The following is a 15573-nucleotide window of genomic DNA, read 5'->3' on the forward strand; positions in this document are numbered from 1 at the left end:
GGACGTGCCCAGGAAAAACAAACACAAGTCACAGTAGGATCTGTGCCCTGTGCTTTTTTTCAAAGAGGATTTTGGGAATGTCAATGTTTAAAGAGGAAGGAGGAAACAGAAGGGGAAGGAAAAAACAGGAAGAAGGGTAGTAATTAGCACTCAGTGAGTCTATGTTTTACATGTGAAAAGGAGGGAGTGGGAGAAAGTCAATTATGCATTCATTTCATGCTCAGTAAGTCTACATTCTACATAACATAAGCATGTGAAATTACAGTAATCTATTTGGGAAAAAAAGGAAGGTAGTGTCTTGTATCACTTAGTTGCCAGACTTAACTTTCGCTTTGGCATAGTGAGTTCAGGATCCTGAGATTTTATTTTCTTCCACATTTTCCCCCATTCTTCAAAATCTTTTGGAGAAAGCACTGTAGAAGAATATTAGTCTCTGGTTATGGGTTTGGTGTGATCCCTTTTTGCTAGAGAGTTTATTCCTATGAGGTTAGGTTCCACATTACTAGGAAGGCCCATTTCTAGGAGGTTGTCAAGTGTTGTGTCCTATGGAACAAAAAAGGTGAAGGAAGGAAGAATGAAAGGGAAAAAAAGAGAAAAAGGGGGCTACCAAGACCAGATTACAGCAACAAAGGGAAAGCAATCTTGGAAAACAGATTCAGGCTATATTACAAGAAGTCTGTACATCAGTAGTCAGGCATGAAATTGCTGTTATTTCTTCCAAAGTTCAAGTTGTCTAGCTTCAGGTGTGCAGGGTTTTAAGAAAAGCATGGTTTTAATTTCTAGTGACTCCAAGTTAGAAAAATGGGAGAAAAATAATTTTAAAACATTAGTCTGGAGACTTGTAGTCAGGAAAGAATTCAAGATCTAGTCCAGATAAATTATAGATAAATAATAAAAACTGAAAAACAATAGACAAGGCTAGAGTCTAATAACAGGTGTACTATAGTTTCTTTTGAAATGTAATTTTTTAAAGGCCGGGCGCGGTGGCTCAAGCCTGTAATCCCAGCACTTTGGGAGGCCGAGACGGGCGGATCACGAGGTCAGGAGATCAAGACCATCCTGGCTAACACGGTGAAACCCCGTCTCTACAAAAAAAAAAAAAATACGAAAAAACTAGCCGGGCGTGGTGGCGGGCACCTGTAGTCCCAGCTACTCGGGAGGCTGAGGCAGGAGAATGGCATAAACCCGGGAGGCGGAGCTTGCAGTGAGCTGAGATCCGGGCACTGCACTCCAGCCTGGGCGACAGAGCAAGACTCCGTCTCAAAAAAAAAAGAAAAGAAATGTAATTTTTTATATTTTCCCATTTTTACCAAAGACAAATCACAGTAAAAACAATTTATTTGCAAAATAAACTGTAGTACAATAAGACTATTATTATAGTGGTTATATGGCCTGATTATTTGCATAAAGTACAGCAAGAATAATTATTGGCTGATAGGCTCATTTTGAATTGGCTTTACTGGAGCTTTCTCATAAAGAATATCAGATTTTACTTTTAAGAGGCCTTTAGAGCCTAGCAAAGGATTTATCTGTGCCTGCGTATACCTGCACGAACTGGGTGATTCTACACTTCTCAAGGTCCCAAAATAACTTGAGGTTCCTAGGCTTGTCAGAAAGTGACATTCTTTTCTTAACACAGGTCAAGAGCTGTAAAAAAAATTGCATAGACAAGGTATGAGACTAGTCCTTTCAAGGGTCTTTTATCACCTTATAAAGTCATTTTTAATTCCTCAAAGCCATCTGTTTTTATCTGAAAATATGCCAGTTCACTCAAAGCCTTGGAAACATAACCAATGTCTCCAATCATGTCCTGTTACAAAAGAAAACAGATTTTTATTGAACTTATGCAAATAACTATATTGCCATAAATTAATACTTTCAAATGGTTTCCACATTCTGGAGAAATCAGGTAGCGTGAAAGAAATATGATTCAAATTTTGATCACAAGAGTATAGTTTATTCAATTGTTAAAAGCTATGAATAGCTCAGCTACTCGGGAGGCTGAGGTAGGAGAATTGCTTGAACCTGGGAGGTGGAGGTTTCAGTGAGCTTAGATCGCACCACTGCACTCCAGCCTGGGCAACAAGAGTGAAACTCCATCTCAGAAAAATAAAAAATATAAAATAAAAGCTATAAGTAGCTCAAAAGAAAAAAAATATCTTGATTCTGACCAAAAAACCCAGAATCTGCAATGCGTCAAACAAAAAAAGTCTTAAAAATCATTTCAGTCCCCTATTCATTCAGTCCAATGCAATTACTCATTCTGCTTGATACGGGGGTTAGTAACGCTCCTGAACATATTAGTTCTTCAATGAGGGTCCTGAAATTATTTTTTCACTGGTTTCATGTCACAATCAGAAGGATTATCTGAAACCTGTATTCAAGAGCTTGTCAGAATTCTTCCTGTGAACTCCTTAAAGGAGGAAGTTTTGGTCTATTGCTGGTTATAAAGCACTTTTTGAGAAGAATCAAAGCAAAACGTTAATTGTCTGTGGATGACAAAAGCCCAAACAGCCATGGTCAAAGATATAAATGACAAGAAAATTTGGTTATTTCTGTAACATGCAGCAATTTAACATAATAACCGTATTTATTGTAGATAACATATACAAAGACACATTAGAATTCTAGAAACCTCATATACTTTTGAAATACATTTTACTAACACATTTATATAAATAGGACTCAGAGAAAGTTAAACACCATTTCATATTTGATCATGCTTCCCATATGATTTTAACATCTTGAATTAACTTAATATGTCTCCTTTGGACTTCAGATGACCTAGCACCAAAAAAAGTTAATGAGATAAAAAAAAAACAAAACAAAACTGAGTTTGGAACTTGAAGTTTTGATTTTGAAAATTTTTTTGAGTATTAAAGGTTTAAAACACTTGATATCACAAAATAGTATCCCAGATCACTGTAAAATAAGTCATTACCTTAGACAATACGAGAATTTAAAGATTTTAAAAAGCACAAAAACCTTTACTCTTTGATTGAGACTCAGTTTCCCAAACAACAAGACAGCATGAGCTCAACTGAATCTGTCTGTCCTCTTTCTTCTCTCTCTCTCTCTTTTTGCAGTTTACTCAAAAGGTGAAAATAACAAAATCTTTTACTATTTCTTAATATTATATGAAAATCTTGTTCAAAAGAGAAAGCCATATTTTACCTTTGCAAAGTGTAAATATTAATGCAAAAGATAATTTTAAACAAAATCTCATAAACAATTCCGTCCAAACTTACCTCATAAGGTAATATTTTTATAAACCTTTTATAATTCTTTTACACCCTTTTTTCAAACTTTCTTTATCCATTGTTTAATCTATCATTTTTAAACACTCCATTTAATATAGTTTTTACATACCGCTAAAATAGACAAAATTACTTTTTCTCTTTTTAAAAAAACTACATTTCCATTTCTTTTTATAACCCTTTTAATAAAAACACATTCTCTTTTTCTTATATACTTTGTGTATAGAATTGTTTCTCTTATATCTAGTAGTTTTAATTACAGCTATTAATTACAATGTTAACTCTTAGTAACACTTATTTTCATTTTTAGTGAAAAACCTAGTAAGTAACCAATTTTAATTATGTACTAGATGCAGAGTCCAAGACAATGAACAATGTCTGAGGCTGGGCCTTTACATGGCCCTACAGGCTCAAATCTAAAGACACATTTATAGGCAAGTTAAGCAAGTATCAAAAGTATTAGACAAGAAAAGTTTTATATCTAGCAGAGACAGTATCTGACCTTCCTTATTCAGACCAAATGTCTACATTAAATTTCAAAGACACCTCTGTTTTATTACACCAATAATTTAAAAACTGTCTTTATTTACTAAAGATTATTAAAGTCATGTAAACTAAAAGACATATGAGTTAAAGTTTTTATTTTCCTGATACAATATCTGATTTAAGCACTTACTTTCTCCAAGCCAGTTATAGAATTTTTTTTGTTGTTGTTTGAGAGCTTCGAACAGAGATTTACCCACGTATTTATTGACAACAAGTCAGTGATAAGCATTGTTTTTATAGATTGTAGATTAACTAAAAGTATTTCTTTTTTTATTATTATTATACTATAAGTTCTAGGGTACATGTGCATAACGTGCAGGTTTGTTACATATGTATACCTGTGCCATGTTGGTGTGCTGCACCCATCAACTCGTCAGCACCCATCAATTCGTCATTTATATCAGGTATAACTCCCAATGCAATCCCTCCCCCCTCCCCCCTCCCCATGATAGGCCCTGATGTGTGATGTTCCCCTTCCTGAGTCCAAGTGATGTCATTGTTCAGTTCCCACCTACGAGTGAGAACATGCGGTGTTTGGTTTTCTGTTCTTGTGATAGTTTGCTAAGAATGATGGTTTCCAGCTGCATCCATGTCCCTACAAAGGACGCAAACTCATCCTTTTTTATGGCTGCATAATATTCCATGGTGTGTATGTGCCACATTTTCTTAATCCAGTCTGTCACAGATGGACATTTGGGTTGATTCCAAGTCTTTGCTATTGTGAATAGTGCTGCAATAAACATACGTTTGCATGTGTCTTTATAGCAGCATGATTTATAATCCTTTGGGTATATACCCAGTAGTGGGATGACTGGGTCATATGGTACATCTAGTTCTAGATCCTGGAGGAATCGCCATACTGTTTTCCATAATGGTTGAACTAGTTTACAATCCCACCAACAGTGTAAAAGTGTTCCTATTTCTCGATATCCTCTCCAGCACCTGTTGTTTCCTGACTTTTTAATGATTGCCATTCTAACTGGTGTGAGATGGTATCTCATTGTGGTTTTGATTTGCATTTCTCTGATGGCCAGTGGTGATGAGCATTTTTTCATGAGTCTGTTGGCTGTATGAATGTCTTCTTTTGAGAAATGTCTGTTCATATCCTTTGCCCCCTTTTTGATGGGGTTGTTTGTTTTTATCTTGTAAATTTGTTTGAGTTCTTTGTAGATTCTGGATATTAGCCCTTTGTCAGATGAGTAGATTGCAAAAATTTTCTCCCATTCTGTAGGTTCCCTGTTCACTCTGATGGTAGTTTCTTTTGCTGTGCAGAAGCTTTTTAGTTTAATTAGGTCCCATTTGTCAATTTTGGCTTTTGCTGCCATTGCTTTTGGTGTTTTAGACATGAAGTCCTTGCCCATGCCTATGTCCTGAATGGTACTACCTAGGTTTTCTTCTAGGGTTTTTATGGAATTAGGTCTAACATTTAAGTCTCTAATCCATCTTGAATTAATTTTCATATAAGGAGTAAGGAAAGGATCCAGTTTCAGCTTTCTACTTATGGCTAGCCAATTTTCCCAGCACCATTTATTAAATAGGGAATCCTTTCCCCATTTCTTGTTTCTCTCAGGTTTGTCAAAGATCAGATGGCTGTAGATGTGTGGTATTATTTCTGAGGACTCTGTTCTGTTCCACTGGTCTATATCTCTGTTTTGGTACCAGTACCATGCTGTTTTGGTTACTGTAGCCTTGTAGTATAGTTTGAAGTCAGGTAGCGTGATGCCTCCAGCTTTGTTCTTATGACATAGAATTGTCTTGGCAATGCGGGCTCTTTTTTGGTTCATATGAACTTTAAAGCAGTTTTTTCCAATTCTGTGAAGAAACTCATTGGTAGCTTGATGGGGATGGCATTGAATCTATAACCTTGGGCAGTATGGCCATTTTCACGATATTGATTCTTCCTATCCATGAGCATGGTATGTTCTTCCATTTGTTAGTGTCCTCTTTCATTTCACTGAGCAGTGGTTTGTAGTTCTCCTTGAAGAGGTCCTTTACATCCCTTGTAAGTTGGATTCCTAGGTATTTTATTCTCTTTGAAGCAATTGTGAATGGAAGTTCATTCATGATTTGGCTCTCTGTTTGTCTGTTACTGGTGTATAAGAATGCTTGTGATTTTTGCACATTAATTTTGTATCCTGAGACTTTGCTGAAATTGCTTATCAGCTTAAGGAGATTTTGGGCTGAGACAATGGGGTTTTCTAAATATACAATCATGTCATCTGCAAACAGGGACAATTTGACTTCTTCTTTTCCTAACTGGATACCCTTGATATCTTTCTCTTGCCTGATTGCCCTAGCCAGAACTTCCAACATTATGTTGAATAGGAGTGGTGAGAGAGGGCATCCCTGTCTTGTGCCAGTTTTCAAAGGGAATTTTTCCAGTTTTTGCCCCTTCAGTATGATATTGGCTGTGGGTTTATCATAAATAGCTCTTATTATTTTGAGGTACGTTCCATCAATACCGAATTTATTGAGCGTTTTTAGCATGAAGGGCTGTTGAATTTTGTCAAAAGCCTTTTCTGCATCTATTGAGATAATCATGTGGTTCTTGTCTTTGGTTCTGTTTATATGCTGGATTACGTTTATTGATTTGCGAATGTTGGACCAGCCTTGCATCCCAGGGATGAAGCCCACTTGATCATGGTGGATAAGCTTTTTGATGTGCTGCTGAATCCGGTTTGCCAGTATTTTAGTGAGGATTTTTGCATCGATGTTCATCAGGGATATTGGTCTAAAATTTTCTTTTTTTGTTGTGTCTCTGCCAAGCTTTGGTATCAGGATGATGTTGGCCTCATAAAATGAGTTAGGGATGATTCCCTCTTTTTCAATTGATTGGAATAGTTTCAGAAGGAATGGTACCAGCTCCTCCTTGTACCTCTGGTAGAATTCAGCTGTGAATCCATCTGGTCCTGGACTTTTTTTGGTTGGTAGGCTATTAATTATTGCCTCAATTTCAGAGCCTGCTATTGGTCTATTCAGGGATTCAACTTCTTCCTGGTTTAGTCTTGGAAGAGTGTAAGTGTCCAGGAAATTATCCATTTCTTCTAGATTTTCTAGTTGATTTGCATAGAGGTGTTTATAGTATTCTCTGATGGTAGTTTGTATTTCTGTGGGGTCGGTGGTGATATCCCCTTTATCATTTTTTATTGCATCTATTTGATTCTTCTCTCTTTTCTTCTTTATTAGTCTTGCTAGCGGTCTGTCAATTTTCTTGATCTTTTCAAAAAACGAACTCCTGGATTCATTGATTTTTTGGAGAGTTTTTTGTATCTCTATCTCCTTCAGTTCTGCTCTGATCTTAGTTATTTCTTGCCTTCTGCTAGCTTTTGAATGTGTTTGCTCTTGCCTCTCTAGTTCTTTTAATTGTGATGTTAGAGTGTCAATTATAGATCTTTCCTGCTTTCTCTTGTGGGCATTTAGTGCTATAAATTTCCCTCTACACACTGCTTTCAATATGTCCCAGAGATTCTGGTATGTTGTATCTTTGTTCTCATTGGTTTCAAAGAACATCTTTATTTCTGCCTTCATTTCGTTATATACCCAGTAGTCATTCAGGAGCAGGTTGTTCAGTTTCCATGTAGTTGAGCGGTTTTGATTGAGTTTCTTAGTCCTGAGTTCTAGTTTGATTGCACTGTGGTCTGAGAGACAGTTTGTTATAATTTCTGTTCTTGTACATTTGCTGAGGAGTGCTTTACTTCCAATTACGTGGTCAATTTTGGAATAAGTGCGATGTGGTGCTGAGAAGAATGTATATTCTGTTGATTTGGGGTGGAGAGTTCTATAGATGTCTATTAGGTCCGCTTGGTGCAGAGATGAGTTCAATTCCTGGATATCCTTGTTAACTTTCTGTCTCGTTGATCTGTCCAATGTTGACAGTGGAGTGTTGAAGTCTCCCATTATTATTGTATGGGAGTCTAAGTCTCTTTGTAAGTCTCTAAGGACTTGCTTTATGAATCTGGGTGCTCCTGTATTGGGTGCATATATATTTAGGATAGTTAGCTCTTCCTGTTGAATTGATCCCTTTACCATTATGTAATGGCCTTCTTTGTCTCTTTTGATCTTTGATGGTTTAGAGTCTGTTTTATCAGAGACTAGGATTGCAATCCCTGCTTTTTTTTGTTCTCCATTTGCTTGGTAGATCTTCCTCCATCCCTTTATTTTGAGCCTATGTATGTCTCTGCATGTGAGATGGGTCTCCTGAATACAGCAGACTGATGGGTCTTGACTCTTTATCCAGTTTGCCAGTCTGTGTCTTTTAATTGGAGCATTTAGTCCATTAACATTTAAGGTTAATATTGTAATGTGTGAACTTGATCCTGCCATTATGATATTAACTGGTTATTTTGCTCGTTAGCTGATGCAGTTTCTTCCTAGCCTCGATGGTCTTTACATTTTGGCATGTTTTTGCAATGGCTGGTACCGGTTGTTCCTTTCCATGTTTAGGGCTTCCTTCAGGGTCTCTTGTAAGGCAGGCCTGGTGGTGATAAAATCTCTAAGCATTTGCTTATCTGTAAAGGATGTTATTTCTCCTTCACTTATGAAACTTAGTTTGGCTGGATATGAAATTCTGGGTTGAAAATTCTTTTCTTTAAGAACGTTGAATATTGGCCCCCACTCTCTTCTGGTTTGCAGAGTTTCTGCCGAGAGGTCTGCTGTTAGTCGGATGGGCTTCCCTTTGTGGGTAACCCGACCTTTCTCTCTGGCTGCCCTTAAGATTTTTTCCTTCATTTCAACTTTGGTGAATCTGGCAATTATGTGTCTTGGAGTTGCTCTTCTCAAGGAGTATCTTTGTGGTGTTCTCTGTATTTCCTGAATTTGAATGTTGGCCTGCCCTACTAGGTTGGGGAAGTTCTCCTGGATGATATCCTGAAGAGTGTTTTCCAACTTGGTTCCATTTTCCCCCTCACTTTCAGGCACCCCAATCAAACGTAGATTTGGTCTTTTTACATAATCCCATGCTTCTTGCTGGCTTTGTTCATTTCTTTTTTTTTTTTTTTTGAGACGGAGTCTGGCTCTGTCGCCCAGGCTGGAGTGCGGTGGCCAGATCTCAGCTCACTCCAAGCTCCGCCTCCCAGGTTCACACCATTCTCCTGCCTCCGCCTCCCAAGTAGGTGGGACTACAGGCGCCCGCCTCGTCGCCCGGCTAGTTTTTTTTTTTTTTGTATTCTTTAGTAGAGACGGGGTTTCACTGTATTAGCCAGGATGGTCTCGATCTCCTGACCTTGTGATCCGCCCGTCTCGGCCTCCCAAAGTGCTGGGATTACAGGCTTGAGCCACCACGCCCGGCCTGTTCATTTCTTTTTCTTCTTTTTTCTTTTGGTTTCTCTTCTCGCTTCATTTCATTCATTTGATCCTCAATCGCTGATACTCTTTCTTCCAGTTGATCGAGTCGGTTACTGAAGCTTGTGCATTCATCATGTATTTCTCGTGTCATGGTTTTCATCTCTGTCATTTCATTTATGACCTTCTCTGCATTAATTATTCTGGCTATCAATTATTCCACTCTTTTTTCAAGATTTTTAGTTTCTTTGCGCTGGGTACATAATTCCTCCTTTAGCTCTGAGAAGTTTGATGGACTGAAGCCTTCTTCTCTCATTTCTTCAAAGTCATTCTCTGACCAGCTTTGATCCGTTGCTGGCGATGAGCTGTGCTCCTTTGCAGGGGGAGATGCACTCTTATTTCTTGAATTTCCAGCTTTTCTGCCCTGCTTCTTCCCCATCTTCGTGGTTTTATCTGCCTCTGGTCTTTGATGATGGTGATGTACTGATGGGGTTTTGGTATAGGTGTTCTTCCTGTTTGATAGTTTTCCTTCTAATAGTCAGGACCCTCAGCTGTAGGTCTGTTGGAGATTGCTTGAGGTCCACTGCAGACCCTGTTTGCCTGGGTATCAGCAGCAGAGGTTGCAGAAGATAGAAGATTGCTGAACAGCGAGTGTACCTGTCTGATTCTTACTTTGGAAGCTTCCTCTCAGGGGTGTACTCCACCCTGTGAGGTGTGGGGTGTCCGACTGCCCCTAGTGGGGGATGTCTCCCAGTTAGGCTACTCAGGGGTCAGGGACCCACTTGAGCAGGCAGTCTGTCCGTTCTCAGATCTCAACCTCTGTGTTGGGAGATCCACTGCTCTCTTCAAAGCTGTCAGACAGAGTCGTTCGCATCTGCACAGGCCTCTGCTGCTTCCCCTTTTGTTGTTTAGCTGTGCCCTGTCCCCAGAGGTCGAGTCTACAGAGACAGGTAGGTTTCCTTGAGCTGCTGTGAGCTCCACCCAGTTCGAGCTTCCCAGCAGCTTTGTTTACCTACTTAAGCCTCAGCAATGGCGGGCGCCCCTCCCCCAGCCTCACTGCTGCCATTTCGGTTAGATCGCAGACTGCTGTGCTAGCAATGAGGGAGGCTCCGTGGCCATGGGACCCTCCCAGCCAGGTGTGGGTATAATCTCCTGGTGTGTCCGTTTGCTTAAAGCGCAGTATTGGGGTGGGAATTACCTGATTTTCCAGGTGTTGTGTGTCTCAGTTCCCCTGGCTAGGAAAAGGGATTCCCTTCCCCCTTGCGCTTCCCAGGTAAGACAATGCCTCGCCCTGCTGCAGCTCTCGCTGGTCGGGCTGCAGCATCTGACCAGCACCAATTGTCCGGCACTCCCCAGTGAGATGACCACAGTACCTTAGCTGAAAATGCAGAAATCACCGGTCTTCTGTGTCGCTCGCGCTGGGAGTTGGAGACTGGAGCTGTTCCTATTCGGCCATCTTGCTCCGCCCCCCAAGTCAACTGAAAAACGATAGAATTCTTTTATATATTTTGGTAGTGAAACATCATGTACATACAGTATAAATACACAGACATACAGATACATAGGTTTTAAAAAGTTGACTGTTTGAGTCACATAGCCAGCTGTGAAAGAAAAATAAAAATAAAAATTGTTGGTATGTGTTTTTCCTCCTCTTTGAAGAGTTTTACAAGATTGATCATTTTTCTCCCTTCGAGTGTTTGGAAATATTCACCAGCGAAGATACAAGAGCCTTGGTGTTTCATCTGGGTGATTAGTAATGGACTCAGTATCGTGAATAGAGAGCTCACTTCTCTGCTTTTTTATTTTTTCTTCTGTCTATTTTGATAAGTTACATTTTATGCCAATTTTCAAAGTTATTTTCACATAATTGGTAAAAATATTGTTTTTCTTAATGTCTGTAGAATTTGTGGTAGGGTTTCCCTATTTATCACAATATTGGTAAATTGTATTTTCTTTCTTTTTTCTCTTGGTTAACCTCACCTGGGGTGTATAAGTTTTACTAGTAAATGCCCACTTGAAAGTTGTTATTTTACTTTTTATTTTATTTTATTTATTTATTTATTTATTTTTGAGACAGAGTCTTGCTTGCTCTGTCACCCAGGCTGGAGTGCGTGGTGCTTTCTTGGCTCACTGCAACCTCCGCCTCCCAGGTTCAAGCAATTCCCCTGCCTCAGCCTCCCAAGTAGCTGGGATTACAGGTGCCCACCACCACACCCGGCTAATATTTGCATTTTTAGTAGAGACGGGGGTTTCACCATGTTGGCCAGGCTGGTCTCGAACTCCTGACCTCAGGTGATCCACCCACCTCAGCCTCGCAAAGTGCTGGGATTACAGGCATGAGCCACTGCGCCCAGCCCAAATGTTGTTATTTTATCTTCTATTTTATTGAGTTTTGCTCTTGTCTTTGTTACGTCCTTTCTTCTACTTTCTGTAGTTTTGATTTCCTGCTGATTTACTAGTATCTTGACATGGAAGCTCTGATCATCAATTTTCTGTCTTTTTCTTTGAATGTGTGGATCTAAGGCAACACATTTTCCTTTGTTCACTTCCTCAGCTATATATCACAAGTTTTGATATGTCATATCTTCATTGTAATTCTGTTCAAAATATTTTCTAATTGGTTTATCACTCTTTTTAAAGCATGAACCTCCAGAGCTTTCAGTTGCGAGACTAATGCATATTTGTCTCCTTCGCACTAAGAGACTATGAGAATTTTTTCTGAGCTGTTGAGAGATTGAACTTAACTCTGTTTTTTCTTTTTCGCTGCACAAAATCAGAATTCGGTAAATGTTTTGAAGGGGAAGGCGGCTCTATGTGTGAGTTTCTTCAAGTCTCAAGTCTTCAGTTTTGTTACTCTAGCCCAAGAAATCACCAAATGCTCTTTTTATTTATTTGTTGCTCAGCAGCAGAGTTCTATTTAAGGTCAAAGCTGGATTCTTACATATATCAACAAGTAACCTCAGAAAAAAGGTGTTGGCAGCTTTTCACTGCATGAATTCAACACTATTTTTTAGAGTTTTTAATCTCTAGGCCCCCTTCCTAGAGATTTTTATCTTCTAAGAAACTTAGGTCTGAAAAATTCCACTCTGACTTCCTGAGATATTGATTTACCTTTTAACTTCCCACCATGTGCAGATTTGCCGTTCAGCAAGATGTTAAGGGAGAAATTGGCATGTGTCTGAAGCTCTAGTCTTCCATTTGTCACTCCACTCACTCTAGGGCTGCAAGATTCCAGAAAACTCCAAGGGTTTATCTGTTTCCCAATTCTCAACTTCCAACCCACAAAGTACTAACAAAAATAACCCCAGGTTTTTGCTGCTGACTCTCAGCTGTCCTCTGAAAGACTCCCTCCTCTCTATATTTTACTCCCTCTAATTCTTCTTGGCTTTTCAGTGGTCTGACGCCTTTAAGTAAATTCTTGTGTAATTAATTCAGTTTATATTGTTATTCTCAATAGAAGCATTCACCTCCTGCAAACTGCTCCATCTTATCTAGAAATGAAAGCTTTGAAAATATAATTCTAATTTTTGCTTAATTATTTTTGTATATTTTGACACCTTGAAAACACACACATGGAGGCATACACATACATATATACATGTCACTTAATAGATTTTCCAAAGCCCTTCTTTCCTATAGCAGGAAAAGTAAAAATTTCACTTTAACTTCCTATTAGAGAATAACCTAATCAGATGCCCTTTTCTGCTACCATGTGGCGTCAGGGAAAATTACTGGAATTTTTTCTCAACCAACAAAGAAATTGTGGCCTTGTGCCAATCTTAACATATTATAGCAGAGGACTGAGGAAATCAATACTTTTGAAGATCTCAGGAGAATTATTTGCTCTTATCATTAAATTATTGTGCCCACAATCACCACACCCTTAGTTTAGATCAGTTAGTAGCATTCTTACCATGAGTAAAATTCATGAAGGACTTTCACACTGGAGAGTTGAGAAATGAGAGAAAAAGAAAAAGAGGCAGGAAAGAAAGAAAGAAGAAGGATGAAGACTCTAAGAGAATAGGGGCTTCCCAGTCTTCAAATTAACACAAAGTTACAGGAATAGTTATAGTGTCATAGTGTCTACTCATGATGTTGCCATGCATTTAAAGTGTTGGGGGTTTATGTAAGGTTGAGTGAAAGTTATGGCATCAACTATTCTTCTCAAATTGGAGGGCCTTTTAGTGGGTACAGGAAATGGTACTGTGAAGTTTTGTAAAATGTTGGGAGAAATATCTGAGAGGGATATGTTTCCTATACTTTGGCTTCATATAAAAATTTGGTCCTGTCTCTACTAAAAACTGCAAAAAACTAGCCGGGCGAGGTGGCGGGCACCTGTAGTCCCAGCTACTCGGGAGGCTGAGGCAGGAGAATGGCATAAACCTGGGAGGTGGAGCTTGCAGTGAGCTGAGATCCGGCCACTGCACTCCAGCCTGGGCGACAGAGCGAGACTCCGTCTCAAAAAACAAACAAACAAAAATTTGGGGAAGACCAGTCTTAGGCATCACATAAATCTAGCATGACATACTTTTATATTTAATTTTGTTTCTCTCTTTTTTTTTTTTTTTTTGCCTCAGCTGTATCTGAATTAAGAACTGAACCCCAGCTGAATCTGGACTTTGAAGATTTTCTTAGCCTTAATTATTCATCTGTGAGAACACCTGCTCCTCAAATATCTGTTTTCCCGTCATAAGTATTAATTACCTCACCAGAGGAATATCTTGCCCAGAATCCAAATGGCACAATAACTGTCATGAAATACGCACCATCTCTATGGAGACTGAGGTCCCTGGTACTCCAACGCCAGACTGTGTACATGAATCATCCTCTAATGAATAATGAGAAGATTGTTCCTCTTTTAGTAAAACAAGAATGTAAGTAGAAATGATACATCAGTAAGGAAGAATATTTATTTTTCTTCAAAATCCATTACCAGAAGTGTTTGTATAAGTCACATATTTTTTAAAATGTAAATCAATGTATTATACATGCATGGTTAAATGAATCAAATAATGAAGACATCTCTACCCTAATCCTGCTTCCCGGGGCAACTGTTCTTATATGGCAAATGTTAAATTGATCTACATTATATGATCTCCACTTAATTTTTGCCACAATTACTGAAGACTGAGCTCTTTTTACACCTCCTTCAAATTTTCCTCCACCCTTTTCCTCCCAATATACCTTGTTTTTTCTTTCCTGCTTACTTCTACAACTTTGAACAGCCTTGCCAAACCTGTGTTTTGTTTGTTGTTTGTTTCATCCACCATACAATTTAGGGAGAAGAAAAGCAAAAAGTTAGGTAGACAGCTAAGGCTAGTCCTTGGAAAAGGAGCCTGAAAATCACAGCTACAGGCACAAGTAGAGCAACCTGGGGAAAACTCAGGCTGCAGCTGCACGGATAAGGAGGCAAGGTCCAGCATAGAAGCCTTTTGTTCTTTTTGTGATTGGTGAGATCCCAGGAAAAAGTCACCTCCCCTTTTCAGACATGGACATGGTGGGCTCCATGGGCGCTTTCATGGGGAGGGGAGGGGGGCTTACCTAAAACAAACCCACAGTTATACAAACAAGAGAAGCTGTGCTTTGTGCTTACCTAGAAACAAACCTGTAGCTGCATAGATAAGGGAAGTTACACAGACAGTTGTACAGATAAGAGAATTTGCTCAAGCAGCTGCAGAGCTGAGAGGAGTTTCTTATAAAAGCTTCTGAACTCAACTGTAAAACAGCAGCCCACTAGGGCTCCCCTCTCTGCTGCAGAGAGCTTTCTTCTTTCACTTACTAAATGTTTGCTTCAACTTCACCCTTTGTATCTATGCTTCTTAATTCTCTTGGTGGCAAGACGACAAGCTTGGATAACACCTCAAACAACAAGACCATTGACCATTGACCCGGTTTCAGAATGTCTCTCTTAGTTGCCCATTTCTCTTTGCTCTTCTTCCTTCCAAGCTCTGTCACCTGTATTTATCTTCTGTTTTATAACAATAATTTAATTATAACAATAATTAAACAGGGTATAATATCCTCACAGGATATTTCTAACAGTAGAAGCCAATAAACAGTATTTAAATAACTTTTTATATTATAGTAATTAATCTTTTAAAATTAAAGTATTTATTCTCCATATAGTCACTGTAAATACTGATATTTTGGGGTTTTAATCTACTACATTACTATTCATTTTCTGTTACCTCTCACCTGTTTAATGTTCTTTTCTCTCTTTCCTTGATTTTGAGTTATTTTTTAAAATTTTATTTCCCCCAATTTTTAATTTATTAACTAATTTTTAAATAAGATTTCTTTACTCTTCCTTTAGTGGTTGACTTGGGCATTATGAGATATATCCTTGTTAAAATTACTTATTTATCTATTTTAATTGACAAATATAATTGTACCTTTTTATGGGGTGTACGTAGTGAAGTTTTTTGATAGATACAAGGTATAGCGATCTGATTAGGATAATTAGCATATCCATCCTCTCAAACATTTATCA

Source organism: Rhinopithecus roxellana, chromosome 1 (assembly GCF_007565055.1).
Source record: "Rhinopithecus roxellana isolate Shanxi Qingling chromosome 1, ASM756505v1, whole genome shotgun sequence".
Lineage (NCBI taxonomy): Eukaryota > Metazoa > Chordata > Mammalia > Primates > Cercopithecidae > Rhinopithecus > Rhinopithecus roxellana.